General features: G+C 35.0%; 1 protein-coding gene across 1 annotated transcript in view; it reads left to right on the forward strand.

Annotated features, from left to right (window-relative positions):
- Nucleotides 1–16,110, forward strand: part of RIT2 (Ras-like without CAAX 2) — a 395,769-nt gene that overhangs the window by 197,173 nt on the left and 182,486 nt on the right. The gene's annotated exons all lie outside the window — the stretch shown is intronic.

Consider the following 16,110-nt stretch of genomic DNA (forward strand, 5'->3'; position numbering starts at 1 on the left):
AAGCCCAAGCTAACCATGAGAAGATAGTCATGTGGACAAAGTGAGATTCAGGCTCACAGCTGTCCCTGCCAGGACACTACACATGTGGGCAAAGACACGTTGCATGTTTCAGCACTAGCCGCCATATAACTGTAACCTCATAAGATAGCAAGCCAATCCACATGGAACAGGAAATCTCCCAGGTAAGCCTTGTCTGGATTTGTGAACTAGAGAATCAGTGGCAAATAAAACGAAATTGTTTACGCTACCATGTTTTGGGGGTAATTTTTCAAGCAACAATAGATGATCAAAACAGAATCTTTCCCTCCTTCCAGAATTAGAACAAGCCACTACTTCTCAGGTTGCATCAGAAATTACTCTTATATACCATCCATTTCCTTCAGGCTGCATCTGCTATATCAATGTGATCAATAGACAGTCTCAAAACTTCTCCAAACAAACAAAATTGATAAGGAAGAAACTATGTCTAGCTTAGATTGAGATTCATTACCATAACTTACATAGTTCATTCGTTATATTTTATTCTCATCTGGTCAGACACTATTTCTTGGGCAATAACAGATGACCGAACTATGATGGCTTCCTCCCTGAGATCTCAAGATAGTAATGATGAATCAGTTGCCCTGGTTCAAGAATCAGGCAAATCATATCACAATTCCACTCCCATGACTCACATTGTACAAAGTTATATTACTGAGAAGTGGCATGCAAATCAAATTTTTATAAATCTAATTCTGTAAATTGAGTTGCTTTGTTATAAATTGAGATGCTTCATCTTTCTTTTCATTGACCTTAAGTTTGAACTGGCTTTTAATAGTTCATGTTATTCCAGTTAATAATTTATTGTTAGCCTATTTAAAGTAGTCAACTAGTAAAACCTTTTACTAATGTAGGAATCTTCACTAAAACAAATAGTTGTCTCCTATCTTAAGGATATTATAAATACAGATTTTCATGCCTACGACGTTTTAAGTTTTCTTAAATTGAAAAGATCTCATACAGAGTCCATGTTTACAAGTTGATGTTTAACAGGGAACGTATTTCTATGATTTAGTGCAATGCATTTTTGTGGTGACATTGTTGTACATTCTACTTGAGAATCTAAGCATCTTAAAATGGCAGCTAATTATTGTTTTAGGAACTATACTATTTGTTCATCTCTTCTGCAACTGTTCTTACTTTACTGTTTCTCTTTCTCCAAAGACATGTTCAGCATAATATGGTTGCATTTCTATGGGTTAGAATTCAAGTTTATCTCATCAGTTAAATATGAATCTATTCTTAGATACCTGGCACAAAGGAAGAAAGTTGGAGGCTTAGTAGCTGAACCTTTCCTATATTCCTCTGAAGAGCGCTAGTGCTTTACTTTTCTTAGGGCCTCTAGGAACTAGCGTGACAAAGCACCCTAAATGTACCATCAAGTGAATATATGCCCATTTTGTTGCACTTCTAAGAATTCCTGGAGAACAAAAACCTCTGATTGAGTTTCAGTTAGGAAAGCTACAAGTGACTCTGAAAAACTAGTGAATTTGAAAACATTCAGGTAACATTTTTTCAGGCAAAAAATCAACTAAACTTTCTCTACAATGATTACTCTTCATGACTCCAAAGCTGGCTGACATTTACTTTTCCCTCCCTCTCCAGGCCCTGTCTTACCAGGCTCAAAGGTGATCCTTAGGATCTCACAAAGGCATGTTTATCAGAACCCCTATCCCAGCCTGGATAATTAGCTGCTCCTTTCAGATTAGCAGCGAAGTGAATCACAAGCATTACAAATATCACTGAAATAAAAACCCAGGAAAAGATATTAAGATGTGTAACTGCAGATTTGATAGTCTTTTCCTTGTAGATAAAAGCAAGTACTGTAAACAAGATAGTCACAGAAAGTGCAAAAACCAGGAAAACACAAATTGCAATCTTTGTAAAAATGTTCGTGTACCACTGTCTCCAATAATGAAATGTTAATGTAAAAATTTGGCTTCTGGCTGTGGTTATGATAGCAATAATTATTCTTAAAACTGCAGAGTGGTTTTTTCTTAGCAAAATGATTTCAATTCATACTTTATTTTAATCTTGTAACTGCCCTGTGTATTTGTAAGCCAATCATTTGAAGAATGAGGACATCTGACAAATGAATATATTGATAGCAATTGACTTTACTAAACTATTGCAGCTAGTGACAAAATTAAGACTAAAACACTATCACATTGTATTCTTTTTGTTCATCAGTATTTGAAAGGTTACGTCTCTATTTCTTCATTAAAAAAAAAAGCAAACTCAAAGAAAAATAAAGATGCTGACACCTAGATGGTTTGCAGCTCAAAAGAATTCTGTAAGGATTCCTAGAGTGATAAAGTTAAACTCTGAAAGGTGAAATTACGCTGGTGCTATTGTTTAGTGGTGAGAGGCAAAGGAGTAGGATTCTCACTAAGCAACTCTTATTCCTTATCACCCTACACTGAAAGAGTTTTGGAAGGAAAGAATTCTGATGGTTGAAGCTGCTTCTTTTCATATTTGGTAAGAATAGGTGCCTGTATTCTTAATGCATTTTGGGAAATCCCAGGGCCCTTTCTAAAAAAGATAAAAAATAAAGAGACAACGAGTTTTAGTATATTATGTGTTTATCATTATTCACCTCCTTGAGCTTTAATGTGGAAGGATTCAAATGATAGTATTTAATCTGTGATCAATATTCATTTTGATGGTGATATTACTGAGGATACATTTAGTGTTTTCAAGGCTCTGTGCTGGGCACGTTAACACATAAGATTTTATTTAATCCTCACCACAAGACCATGAAGTAATCTCCTGTATACCTATTTACATATGAGTCAACTGAATCTCTAACACATTCAATAACTTGTTCAAGGTCACACAGGTAATTAGAGTTGAGAGACAAAACCCAGTGTGTTCTGGCTTGAAATCTCACTATGTCTTATGGTTGGCCTACAAACCATCGTCATTTTATCATGAATTTATTTTTTATGTCAGCTTCAAGATACTATGCTTCTCAGAGCAATAGCATCTTATGGACAAGGAGGAGCAGGAAGAATCAGGATAATAATTCTTGGGGTTGGAGTGGGCAGTTCCAGGCCATGGACAAGCCAGTAATAGCCCAAAGTTGGTTTCCTTACCCTTTTGGTGTGAGGAAAAATAAAAGTAAGGAAATGGGTTTCAAAATTACTGGAAAGTTCTGTTTTATAACAGCCAAAAAATTCTGTCCAAAGTTTATCCAGGCTATTCTAAAGCCTGTCTTAATTCCTGAACAACACGAGGGCCTTGAGCTCCCGTGGTCTTTGTCCCTATTCATGCAGGCTTCTGTCTTCCCACTGGAGAGTAGAAGGAGATAATCCCTGATTTCTCTTTTTCCAAAACCCTGACCGGCTGTGCAAAGTAGAAGTAGGCTATGGATGAAGTAAATTTCAGGGATTTGTGAGGTAGATTAGAAAGTTTTACATCAATTGCAGACCACAAACTTTTTTTTTTTTTTTTTTTTTTTGAGATGGATTCTTGCTCTGTCACCCAGGCTGGAGTGCAGTGGCGCAATCTCTGCTCATGGCAATTTCCACCTCTCAGGTTCAGGTTCACCTCCTGCCTCAGTCTCCCGAGTAGCTGGGATTACAGGTGCCCACCACCATGCCCAGATAATTTTTGTATTTTTAGTAGAGATGGGGTTTCACTATGTTGGCCAGGCTGGTCTCCAGTAATGACCTCAGGTGATCCACCTCAGGTGATAACGCCCGCCTCAGCCGCCCGAAGTGCTGGGATTACAGGCATGAACCACAGCACCCGGCCAAACTGTTTTATCCTGAACATAGACAAACCTTTTGGTCCCAACAGCCTAATTGCAGCTTAATTCTCAGCTTTAGGCCTTGAAACTGTGCTTCCCACAGTCTACATAACTCTTGAAGTACTGAGTTGAAATCATGAAAGGCCTTTATTTATTCTTTAGTGAGATATCTAATTAAAATAGTTTCTTTACTTAGGGGGTATTTGGAATTGTGAGAATTAGGAATTACTGGATTTAAAAAAGCATAATATCTATTTAGAGTTATATCAAGCATCTACTTATATTTGGAGAGTGGTGATGGTTTCGGAATATAGTAAAGCAATGAGTAATTCAGGCCCTGTCCTCAAGAACTTTCTCTTCTCCTCAGGATCTGTGCATATGATGTAGGGAGAAAGCCCCCTTAAATAACACAGGTAAATGTTGAACAATATGGCACAATCCATAAGTGCAATGCTTTTTGAAAACCAGGAAAGACCCATATGGGTAGCACATTTGAAGAACAAAGATAATGAATGAATATCTTGACCAAGTAAGAAAGATAAGGTGAATGGTGACAGTTATTTTAGGAAGGACTGAAAAGATTCAATCTAGGCTGGAAGGAAGAAACCTTGGGTCTTATGAGTGTACACAAGCAGTAGAGTGATCAGTGGGAAACCTGGAAGATCAGTCTGCCTAGTACACACATATCAAGCATCCTAAGCATAATTTCATAGTGTCTCTCTTGAAGACACATTTAATCAAAGGCAAAGCATAAATATGTAGCAGAGCATATTGGATATAGTATAATGCGGTAATTAATTGCAAATACCACTCAAATTTAAAAAATAAAAGAGTAGTGCTTCATTATCTTTCATTGTCAGTGCACTGGAAAATTTATATAAACATATTTTCTAAATGATGAGGGCTTAGTTTTTGAAGAGAAAAAAAGCTTCAGTAATTTACTCATTATTTTGGGATAGATACTCAAATTCAATTAACTATTCATTAGCCCTATTTATCTTTTCCATAGCATTTTGTAATATGTTATTAAATTTAATAAAATAAATGTGAATGTATTAACTCCAATTGAGACGGAAAACAAAACAAAACAAAGCTTAGAGTTTCACATGATTTATCCAAACTGGTTGGTTGTAGAACTGGAATTTGACTTACCTTAGCTTACACATATATGTTTTCACTACTGTCATTTTTTAAATTTAATTAATTTTCCTAATGGGTAACAAGCACCCTTTAGAATCTGGGAGTACACAGATGAACTTGACAGCTAAAATCTCTATAGGTAATAATGTGAAGTTACAGTGGAGGAGACAGATAATGAACAATTTGAGTATGGGTATGTGTATTCCAACTGCACAATGCAAAAATGATACTAGGAATAAAATTATACATACTCAAATATGCATGCATACATACACACGTTTGCACAATTCTGAGCAGTGAAAAGAGCAAAGGAGAAAAATGAAGCAAGGGAAGGAGTTAGCATGTGGAGTGTAAGAATCGGAGCTGTATTTTCTCTAGGGTGGTCAAGATGATCTCTCTGAAAAGATGGCATTGAGCACAACTCTAGAGTGTGGGGAGGACTTGGATGAAGAGCATTCCAGACAGAACAAACAGCACTTGCAAAATCTTCATGGCTGGATTTAGCTTAGCATGTTTGAGAGCCATAATAGCTGGTGAGGAGACAGCATCAGGTTATACAGAGCTTGAAAGTTCTTCGGTAAGAATTCGGATTTTATTTAGGTGTGAACAATTGTTTAAAACATTTGAGCAGAATTGTGGTATGAATACATTTCTATTAAGTCAGTCTTGACGTTGTGTGGAGCAACCATGAAGCAGTGAGGTGCATTTGGAGGCTCTTTCAGTCATCAGAATGAGAAATGATGGTAGCTTGAGTGAAAGGGATAGTGCTAACTGTTCACGAATTCCATACTCATACTGCACACTGACAGGATGGCAAGTGACAAGATTATAGTGAGGTTTTGAGACCTTTCATGTAGCAACAAAATCTTCTACATTCCTCAGTGGCACCTGAGGTCATCACTGCTTTATCACACAATCCAGTGGGTGTCTATCATGGAGTCCTCATGACATTTTTAAGAAATGTACGCAGCATACAGAAACTAACAGATTATGTAATTGAAAGAATCAGATAGTCCTGGGTTTGAATTGTTACTCAGACGATTTCTGTGTCCTTGGACAAATCAGTAACAGACACAAGATACGTACGTAAGTTCTTCAGAGAAGTACTTCCTGCCCAGCACAGGGGTGGGAAGATATAATTCATAGTAATTACTGATGTCACACCCTTTCTGGGGAAACTCATTTCAAGTTAAGTGTGGGCATATATTTCCAGCCATTTCAGCCCAATGTGAGATACTGACAGGCAAATCTTGCTAGAGAGCCCCCACTAGTTTGGTAAAGACTCTGTTGGGCTTGCATTAACATTCAACTTCTCTCTCTGCTCAACCCTGCCTCCTTCTCCTTCCTTTCACAAATGTTGATTCCTAATAAACATCTTGTGCTTCAGACTCTGTCTCAGTGTCTACTTCTGTAAAATAGGATGATAATATCTCTGTCATAGTTTTTTTGGGTGGGACAGATGAGATAATGTTAATAGGTTATCTAGCACGGTGTATGTCACAGAGCAGCGCCTCAATAAATACTGGGTGCTACTATCGCTGTCGCTCCTCTGGATTATTGCAATAGTCTTTGGGTTAGTATTCTTCTAATAAGCTCTCTTACAAATTAGAAAGTAGCTAATCAAGTGCATATGAATTGTGTGAAAAGTAAGAGTAACTAATCTGGGTGAAGGCTCAGGGAGCTTTCTGATATAGGCTTCAGCACATGGATTTTGCAAAATTAATTTTGAAATTGTTTCCCAACTTTTCAGCTGTAAAATAGAATAGCAATTCTTTAATAACTGAAATCTGCCTAGGAGAGCCTTGAAGAAATTACTGCTTTTTTGAGTAGTTTATGAGCTAAGTAAAGGCAAGTAATCTGGAGCTAGAGAACAGACACAAAAGATTACTGGCCATTCCAGAAAACCTAAACTAATTTTTAAATGTGTGGAAAAACTCATCTTGGACGAAAACTGTGGTTCTTAAAATGTCCTGAAACCAGAAGAGATAGTACCACCTGTGATCTTCATTGGAAATAAAAATTATCAGGCCCTATCCAAGTTCTGATAAATCAGAAACTCTGTGGGTAGGGCACAACAGTCTATTTTAACAAATTGTCTGGGTGATTCTTGAGTATAGTATGCTAAAGATAGAGAGCCAGTGGGCTAGAATATAAAATGAAGTACATGAAGGATAATTTTGTTTGGGGACACTATAAGAGCATAGAACCTACAAGTGTTTTAAAGGCCTTAAATGAAATATTTGAGACCTGAAAGAAAAAATATATATACACATACAGTGTAATATATACATAATAATACATGTGTGTATATATATTACATATGCACATATATACAAACATGTATATATACACATGCATGTATACAAATGTTTAAAATATAAAATAATTTTAAACATAAAAATTAAATAATACTTATATTAAAAACAACAATGTTGAAAGTGTTACAGATTCAATGTAGTTTTCCAGGCAAATTTGTCATTTAGAAAAATCTAAATTTCACTGTTTATATTGCACATCTACACCTCAATAGACTTCTACTTGATAGTTTCATGTTCCATTGGAACAGAGCTTGTGTTTCCTCAGATTGAACTGACATTGTAACTGTTTGCTTTCCCTCTTTATTTAAATTGTCTTTCACTGAATTGTTTGGTTTTCATGGATCATTGACTGCATTTGTAAAATTGACAAGCCCGAAAAGGCTTTGGGAAATAAGCTTGTTTCTTTTTAAGGAAAAGAAAGAAAGCAAAGCTGTTAGGGAATTGGATTGGTTCCTTGAAATGAAATCCAGTATTACAATACCACTCTTAACTAATCTTTTGTAATTTTTAAAACCAATCACTTAAAAGAGATGCCAAAAAGGAAATAAATACTGGGTAAAGTTTTTTAATTTTTTATGACCCTGTCTAAGATTTCAGGTCTCTATTCCCTTTCCCAGGTATCCTTGCCTGCCCAAACCCTAACATTTGTGGAAAATGTCTTCAACACTTAGCAGTCAAACTCTGGCTGTACTTAATAATCAAGTGTATGGTGTGTGTTTATGTGTGTGTGTGTGTGTGTGTAGTTATATGTATAGATGTAGGTGCATTAGATAATTCAAGACAATACTGTAAATCCAAAAGAATGATATCTATAGATTGAACTACAGATACTCAGAATCAGGAGCACTAGCTATGTGTTCATGGAGTACTATTTTTTTTTTTTTTTTTTTGCTTTAACTCAACCACATGCTTAGGGAATTACATAATCCAGCTTTTACAAATTGTTTATTTAGAAATAATTACAGATGCACAAGAAGTTACAAACAAATGTGTATAAAAACCCTGTGCATCCTTCTCCTAGCATTCCCAATGTTAACATCTTATGCAACTCTAGAATAATATGAAAAACAATAAACTGACATTGATTCAATCCACAAAGCTCATTCATATTTTACCAGTTATACACGTACTCATGCATGTGTGTATGTGTATAATTTGATGCAATTACGTCACATGTGTAGCCTCCTTAACCACCGGCATAATCAAGACACTCAACTCTGCCTTTACTCTGAGGCCTGTCGTGTTGCTCCTTGTCCATCCCCTTCCTATCCCAACCTCTAACCTCTGGCAACTACTAGTCTACTAGGTCATTTTTTCATCTATATAATTATTTTATTTTTTGATTATTATATAAATGAAATGAGTTAATATGCATCCTTTTGAGATTGTTTTTCACTCAGCATTATTTCCTGAATTATGTCCAAGTGTTTGTTATCAGTAGTGTGTTTTCTTTTTATTACCAAATAGCATTCAGATTTGGATATACCACAATTTGTTTATTCACCCTTTCAGGGACATTTGGGTAATTTCCAGTTTGGTGCTATGATGAAGAAAGCTGCTATGGGCATTCACAGACAAGTTTCTGTGTGAACATAAGCTTTTAATTCTCTGGAATAAATGCCCAAGAACACAATTGCTAGAACTTATGATAAGTCCATTTTAGTTTTGAAAGGAAATGCCAAAGTATTTTCTAGAATGGCTCTATTATTTTATATTCTCACCATTGCCAGCATTAGATATTATCACTATTTTTCATTTTAGTCATTTTGATCAGCATATAGTGATATCTCATTATGATTTTAATTTGCATTAGTCTAATGACTAACGATATTGAACGTATTTTCATGAGTATATTTGTCATCTAAATATCCTCTACAGTTAAGTGTCTGTACATACTTCTGACCATTTTCTTTTCTTATTTACCTTTTTAATTGACGTAAAATGATATATATTTATCAGGTACAATATGATGTTTTGTAAAATTATACATGGTAAATGGCTGAATTGTCTAGTTAACACACGCATTACCTTAAATACTTATTTTTTGTAGTGAGAACACTTAAAATCTACTCTTGGTTATTCACAAGGAATTTCATATTGTTATTAACTATAGCCACCATATTGTAGAATAGATCACTTGTCCTTTATTACTCCTAACTAGCTGAAGTGTTGTATCCTTTGACCATCTTATCAACCCCTCCCTGAAGTCCTTGGTAACCATTTTTTTACTTTTTCTATGAGCCCAACTTGTTTAGATTCCATGTATAAGTGAAATCGTTAAGTTTTTGTCTTTCTGTGCCTGGCTTATTTCGCCAAGATAATGCTTATTTTCATTTTCGTTGTGTCCATTGACTCTTTTCTGGTTGGATTGGTTTTTTTTTTAAGTTTGAGTTATGAGAGTTCTTTGCATATTCTAGATTCCAGGCCTTTGTGGATATGTGACTTGGAAATATTTGGTTTTAGTCAGTAGTTTGTCTTTTAATGGGATCTTTTACAGAGTAAAAGTTTTACATTTTGATGAACTAAATGTATTGATTTTTTTTCCTCTTATGAATTGTGATTTTGGTATCAAATCTAAGAACACTGCCTAGTCGTAGGTACACATGAGTTTCTCCTATGTTCTTTTCTAAAAATTCTATCATTTTGTTTCACGTTTATATCAATTATCCATTTTGAAAATTATTTTTTGTATAAAGTGTTTTTTTTTTTTTTTGGCTGATGGATGGTTAATTGCTTCAGCATTATTTATTGAAAAGTCTTTTCCTTCTTTATTGAAGTGCTTTTACACGTTCATAAAAAATTAATTAGGCATATTCATGTGGAGTTATGTCTGCATGTTCTATTCTGTTCCTTTGATCCGTCTATCTTTCTGCTGCTACCAGACTGACCTGATTAGTTCAGCATACATACATAAGTCTTAGCATCAATAATTCCTCCCTTGTTTTTCTTCTTTTTAAAACATATTTTGGCTATTTTAATGCTTAATTTTTCTTTGTTAATTTTAGAGTAATTTTATGTTTACAAAGAACTGCAATGACATTTTGAAAGAAATTAAATTAAACCTATTGGTTAAGTTATGTTGAATTGACATCTTTACTATGTTGAGTTTTCCAATCTATGAATATGTTTCTCCAAGTATTTAGCTCTTCTTTGATTTCTTCATCAACATTTTATAAATTTAATTATGCAAAAACTGTCGATGTTAGATTCTTACCTATATAATTTTCTTAGGAGTAATGGAAAATGGTATTAAATTTTTGCTATTACATTTCTGTTTCCAATTATTTCTTGTCTGTATCTTGAAATGCATTTGCATTTTGTGTATTCATGTGGTATTTTGTAACCTTACTAAACACAAGAGATACTTATTAGTTCTCCAAGTATTTTGTAGATTACTTGGGGTGTTCTACATAGACAAGCTTGTGATTTGCAAATAGAGAGTTTTACTTCTTGCTTTCTCATCTGTATATCTTTAATTTCCATTCCATGCCTTATTGCAGTGGCTAAAATTTCCAGGATTATTTCTGTAAGTGTAAGGAAAGACACCTTTGCCTTGTGCCCAATCTTAGAGGCAAAGCATTCAATTTTTCACCATTATGATGCTTGGTGTAGTTTTTATAATAGGTATTCTTTATAAGTTTGAGGACATTCGTCTATATTCCTAATGTATTGAAAGTGAATTTTTTTTTCATGAATGGGTATTTAATATGCTTTTTCTGTAGTAAATGATATGATAAGTTTTTTTCCTTGGCTTATTGAAGTGGTGGACTACATTAATATATTTTAAATATTTAACCAGTCTCACATACCTGGAATAAATCACATTTTATCATAGTGCATTATTATACATATATATTTTTCTATAATATTTTGATAAAATTTTTTTGAGAATTATTTTCATCTGAGTTAATGAGATATATTGGTCTACAATTTTTACATTTCATGTGATCCCTGTTGGGTTTGGGTATCAGTGTAATACTGTCTTCATAATATGAATTAGGAAGTATTCCCTTTTCTGGTTTTGAAAGAAATTGTGCAAACTTTGTGTTAATTCTTTTTTGAATATTTGGTAAAAATTTCCTATGAAACCATCTGAGCCTGGAAATTTCTTGAACAGAAGCTTTTAAAATAAAAATTTGATTTCTGCAATAGTTATAGAACTATTCTATTTATTTGATTTTGACTGAGTTTGAGGAGTTTGTGGTCTTCAAGAAGTGGTTTATTCCTTCCACCTTACTGAATTGATGAATGTAAAGTTATTCATAATATTTCCTTGTAATCATTTTAAAAATTTGTTTCAATAAAAATTTCACATATATATAAGGCATATAACATAATGTTGTAAGATATGTATATATGGTAAAATGGTTGCTATAGTGAAACAAATTAACATATCCACTATCTTATATGGTTACCCATGTGATGATCTGTTGAGATGTCTTCTGTTGCATTTCTGATTTTATGCTTTGGGTCTTGTCTCAATTTATGTCTGCCAATCTTGCTAAAAGTTTACCAATTTTATTGATTTTTGTAGATTAATTGGCTTTTAGTTTTATTAGTTTCCTATTCTCTTGTTTACAAATTCGTTGATTTCTGATGTTATCTGTATTATTTTCTTAATTCAGCTTGTTTTGAATTTATTTTGTTCTTCTTTATGTCTCTTAAAAATATATTTTGTGTCTATTTTTATTCTACTCTATGTATTATTTTCCCTTGATATTTCCCATTTGACCAATGCATTATTTAGGAGTATATTTTTAATCCCCAAGGTGTTGAAAAATTTCTCCCTGAGTTTCTGTTATTGGTGTACTCTTCTTTGATACATTGTGGTCAGAGAACATACTCTGTGTGATTTTATTTTGTTTTTATTTGTTAAAGTTTATTTTATTACCATGATATAGTCTATCTTGGTGAATGTTCCATGTAAGCTTGAAAAGAATATGTATTCTGCTGTAGATGGTTAGAGTGTTCTATAAATGACAGTAGATCTTGTTGATTAATGTTTCATTATTCGCTCTCCTTGCTGATTTCTATCAATTGTTTAAAATGGGATTTTGAAGCCCATGTTATAATTATGGATTTCTTTCTCATTCTCCTCTAATGGTTTTTACTCTATGTATTTTGAAGTTCTGTTGTTTGGTCCAAAAACATTTAGGATTGCTATATTCTTGGCAAATTAATCCATTTATTATTTTGTGATGTCCTTATTGTCTGTAGTAATTTTGTTTGCTTTTAAGTCTCCTTGATCTAGTATTATTATAGTTGCCCCTTTTTAAAAATTAATATTTGCCTGATATATCTTTTCTATCCTTTGGTTTTCAACTTATCTGTGTCATAATGAAACAGGAGAGTTCCTTGACCCCTCTTGGGACTTGCGACAGGGATGTGGCTCTGCCACCATGTGCTCAAATCCCTTACTGGAAGGGAAGCAGGCAGATAGGCAGGTGCAGGAGCAAGGATGAGCGTTTTTGGACCCTGGCCCCATGGTAGTGTCTAGGGGTGTGTTACAATTAATGCCCTTTTAGCAGTTGCTGTCCACAGATGGCTAAGTGTTAAACCAGCTCAGTGGAGAGTCAGATGACAGTCTTTTACACTCTCCCCTCTTGGTTCCTGGGTCCTTGTCCAGCATCCAGGAAGAATCAGGTCACTTGCACTTGAAGGATGGTGAATGTGGGGATTTTATTGAGTGATGGAGGTGGCTTCAGTAAGATGGATGGGAACCTGGAAAGGGGATGGAGTGGGAAGATGATCATCCCCTGGAGTATGGTCATCCCACAGCCAATCTCTCCTACTGTCCCCAGCTGAATTCCTCTCAACATTCAGGTACTGCTTCTCTTCTCTCCTTCTCTGCCTCACTACTCTGCTGCTCTGCCGCTCTGCCACTCTTCTGTTCCTCTGGTCATCTGCTCTGGAGCCTGGTGTTTGGGGTTTATATATGTACAGGTTAGCGGGATGTTGTTGGTCAAAATGCAACATTTGGGCAGGAAAAAAGGAATGCCTGTTCCCATTTAGGGTTATGGGTTTCCAGGCTTGAGAACGGAGCCTTTGCCAGGAAACCAACCTCTTCTACCCAGTATTTCCCTGCCTCCTGTCTATGTCAATAATGCTTGAAGTAGATTTCTTACAGCCCACATATAAGTGGGTGTTGTTTGTTAATTCCACTATGCAAATCACTACCTTTTAATTGGTTTAGATTATTACAATTAAATAATTATTGATCGGTTAGAGCCTATGTCTGCCTTTTTATTATTTTTTCTCTGTTTTCACTTTCTTTTTCTCAATCGTCCATTGTTTGTCTGTATGTATCTTGGCCTAACTGGATAACTTGAAAATAGTTTTAGAATTCTATTTTGATGTATTTATGTTTTTCATTATCGCTGTTTATATAGTTTTCTTAGTAGTTGCCTGCTGGTGTCATTGTGTTACTGCTTCAAGTTAAGTATAAAAACCTTTCTTCAATTTAGGTCCTCTTAACCACTTTCAGGTATAATTGTCTCAATCATTTCCTTTGCATACATAGAACACCATGTTAGATGGTGTTCGTCTTTATTCCAACTATAAAATATAATTTTTAAACTCATGAAATGAAGGATGGTCTTATTATGCTTACTGCAATTTTTACTCATTCTTTACTTTCTAAAGATCCCAGTCATCATCTTTTATAATTTTTTTTTTTTTAGTTTAGAGTTTCCTTCAGCTATTCTGTATTTTAAGAAAGTAAATTGTTTTATTGTATTAGGGTGATTTGATTTTTAGATTTGCAAAACATAAACTTGAAAACTGGAGGGTTTTAAAATGTATTCCAGCGATCTTTAGGTAAAGGTGGATTTTGGTTACATGGTTATGTTCTTCAGTGGTGATTTCTGAGATTTTAGTGGACCTGTCACCTGAGCAGTGTACACTGTCCCCAATGTGTACCTTTTATTCCTCACCCCACTCCTAAAAGTCCAATCCCTGAGTCCTCAAAGTCCATTATATCACTCTTATGCCTTTGCAACCTCATAGCTTAGCTCTCAAATAAGTGAGAACATATGATATTTGGTTTTGTATTCTTGAGTCATTTCACTTACAATAATGTCCTCAAGCTCTGTCCCAGTTGCTGCAAAATACATTATTTCATTCCTTTTTATGGCTGAGTAGTATACCATGGTGTACATATACAACATCTTCTTTATACACTCAGTCAATGGGCACTTAGTTTGGTTCCATATGCTTGCCGTTGTGAATTGTGATGCTATAAACATGTGTGGGTATGTGTCTTTTTCATAAATGACTTCTTTTCCTTTGGATACTCAATAGTGGGATTCCTGGATCAAATGGTAGTTCTAGTTTTTGTTCTTTACGGAATCACCATACCATTTTCCATAGTGGTTGTACTAATTTATTAGGTTGGAGCAAAAGTAATTGTGGTTTTTGCCATTTAAAGCAATGCAAAACCACGATTATTTTTGCACCAACTTACCTACCTATACATTCCCACCAGCAGTCCTGTGGCTACTCTTTAATGATAAATCTGCTAGCAACAAATTCTCTCAGTGTCCCTTCAACTGAGAATGTCTTTATTTTAGTATGAAGTATTATTTCACCAGATACACAATTCGGGATTGACTGCTCTTTCAGTACTTGATAAAACTTGTACCACTTCCTCCTGTCTTCCGTGGATTCAGATGGCAGATTCTGTCATTAAATTTGCTTTTTTCTTCATAGAAAATGCAGCAGTTTTCTCTGTTTTAATGATTTATTCTTTGTTTTTAGTTTTTGGAAGTTTAATTATAATGTGATTGGTGTAGTTTTAGGTTTATCCTACTTGAGTTTTACTCAGCTTCTTGAATCCATAGCTTTATGTGTTTTGCCAAATTTGGGAGGCTTTCAGTCAATATTTATTTGAATATTTTGTGTCCTGAGATTTTCCATGTCTTTTAAATTTGTTTTACAGTAAATTATAATGATTATCGAAGTATTTTATGATGGTTGCCTGAATTTTTTTTTTTTTTTTTTTTTTTTTGAGACTAGATCTCACTCTGTCACCCAAGCTGGAGTGCAGTGATGATCATAGCTCACTACCACCTCTGTATCTTGGGCTCAAGCAACCCTCCTGACTCAGTCTCCCAAATAGCTGGGACTTCAGGCACATGCCATCACACCTGACTAGTTCTTAAAATTATTATAGAGATAGGGTCTCACTGCGTTACCCAGGCTGGTCTGGAACTCTTGGCCTCCAAGAATCCTCCTGCCTTGGCCTCCCAAAGCACTAGAATTACAGGCATGAGCCACCATGCCTGGCTAAAATTTTAACAGATAATTCCAACATGTGGATAGTATTGGTATTGGTATCAAATGATTGTCTTTTGTCATTCATATTGTGATTTTTTCTGGTTTTTGGTACCAGTGATTTTTATTGCATCCCAGACATTTTAGTCATTACATTAGAAGACTCTTAATCCTACTTATGTTTTCTGTTTTGGCAGAAAGTTGCTCTGTTTAGGGTTTGTATGTGAGTTCTGGACTACTTTTTGTGGTCTTTGGGTCCAATAATGATTTAGTTGTTCCTCTCCTTGCGATGTTTTCTAGTCTGTTTTGTTCCTTGACACCTTTGGGGCTTCCTGCTCAACCTCTGAAGTTGTCTGCAGTAGTAACAGGAACTTTCCTAGTCCATTGGTGCCAGGAGGATGCAGGGTTCTGCTGATGCTGGCTCTGAGAGTGGGTTGTTCTGCCTGCCACTGCATCACATGTGAAGTAGAGACTGGAATGGCTGGAGTTTCTCTGCTGTTGTTACTCACGCAGGTCAGAGCTTGGTTTATATCTTTTTTTTTAAAATTAATTATTCACGGTTGGTCCTGTTGGCTCATGCCTGTAATCCTA

Source organism: Mandrillus leucophaeus, unplaced genomic scaffold, assembly GCF_000951045.1.
Source record: "Mandrillus leucophaeus isolate KB7577 unplaced genomic scaffold, Mleu.le_1.0 Scaffold189, whole genome shotgun sequence".
In the NCBI taxonomy this organism is placed as follows: Eukaryota; Metazoa; Chordata; class Mammalia; order Primates; family Cercopithecidae; genus Mandrillus; species Mandrillus leucophaeus.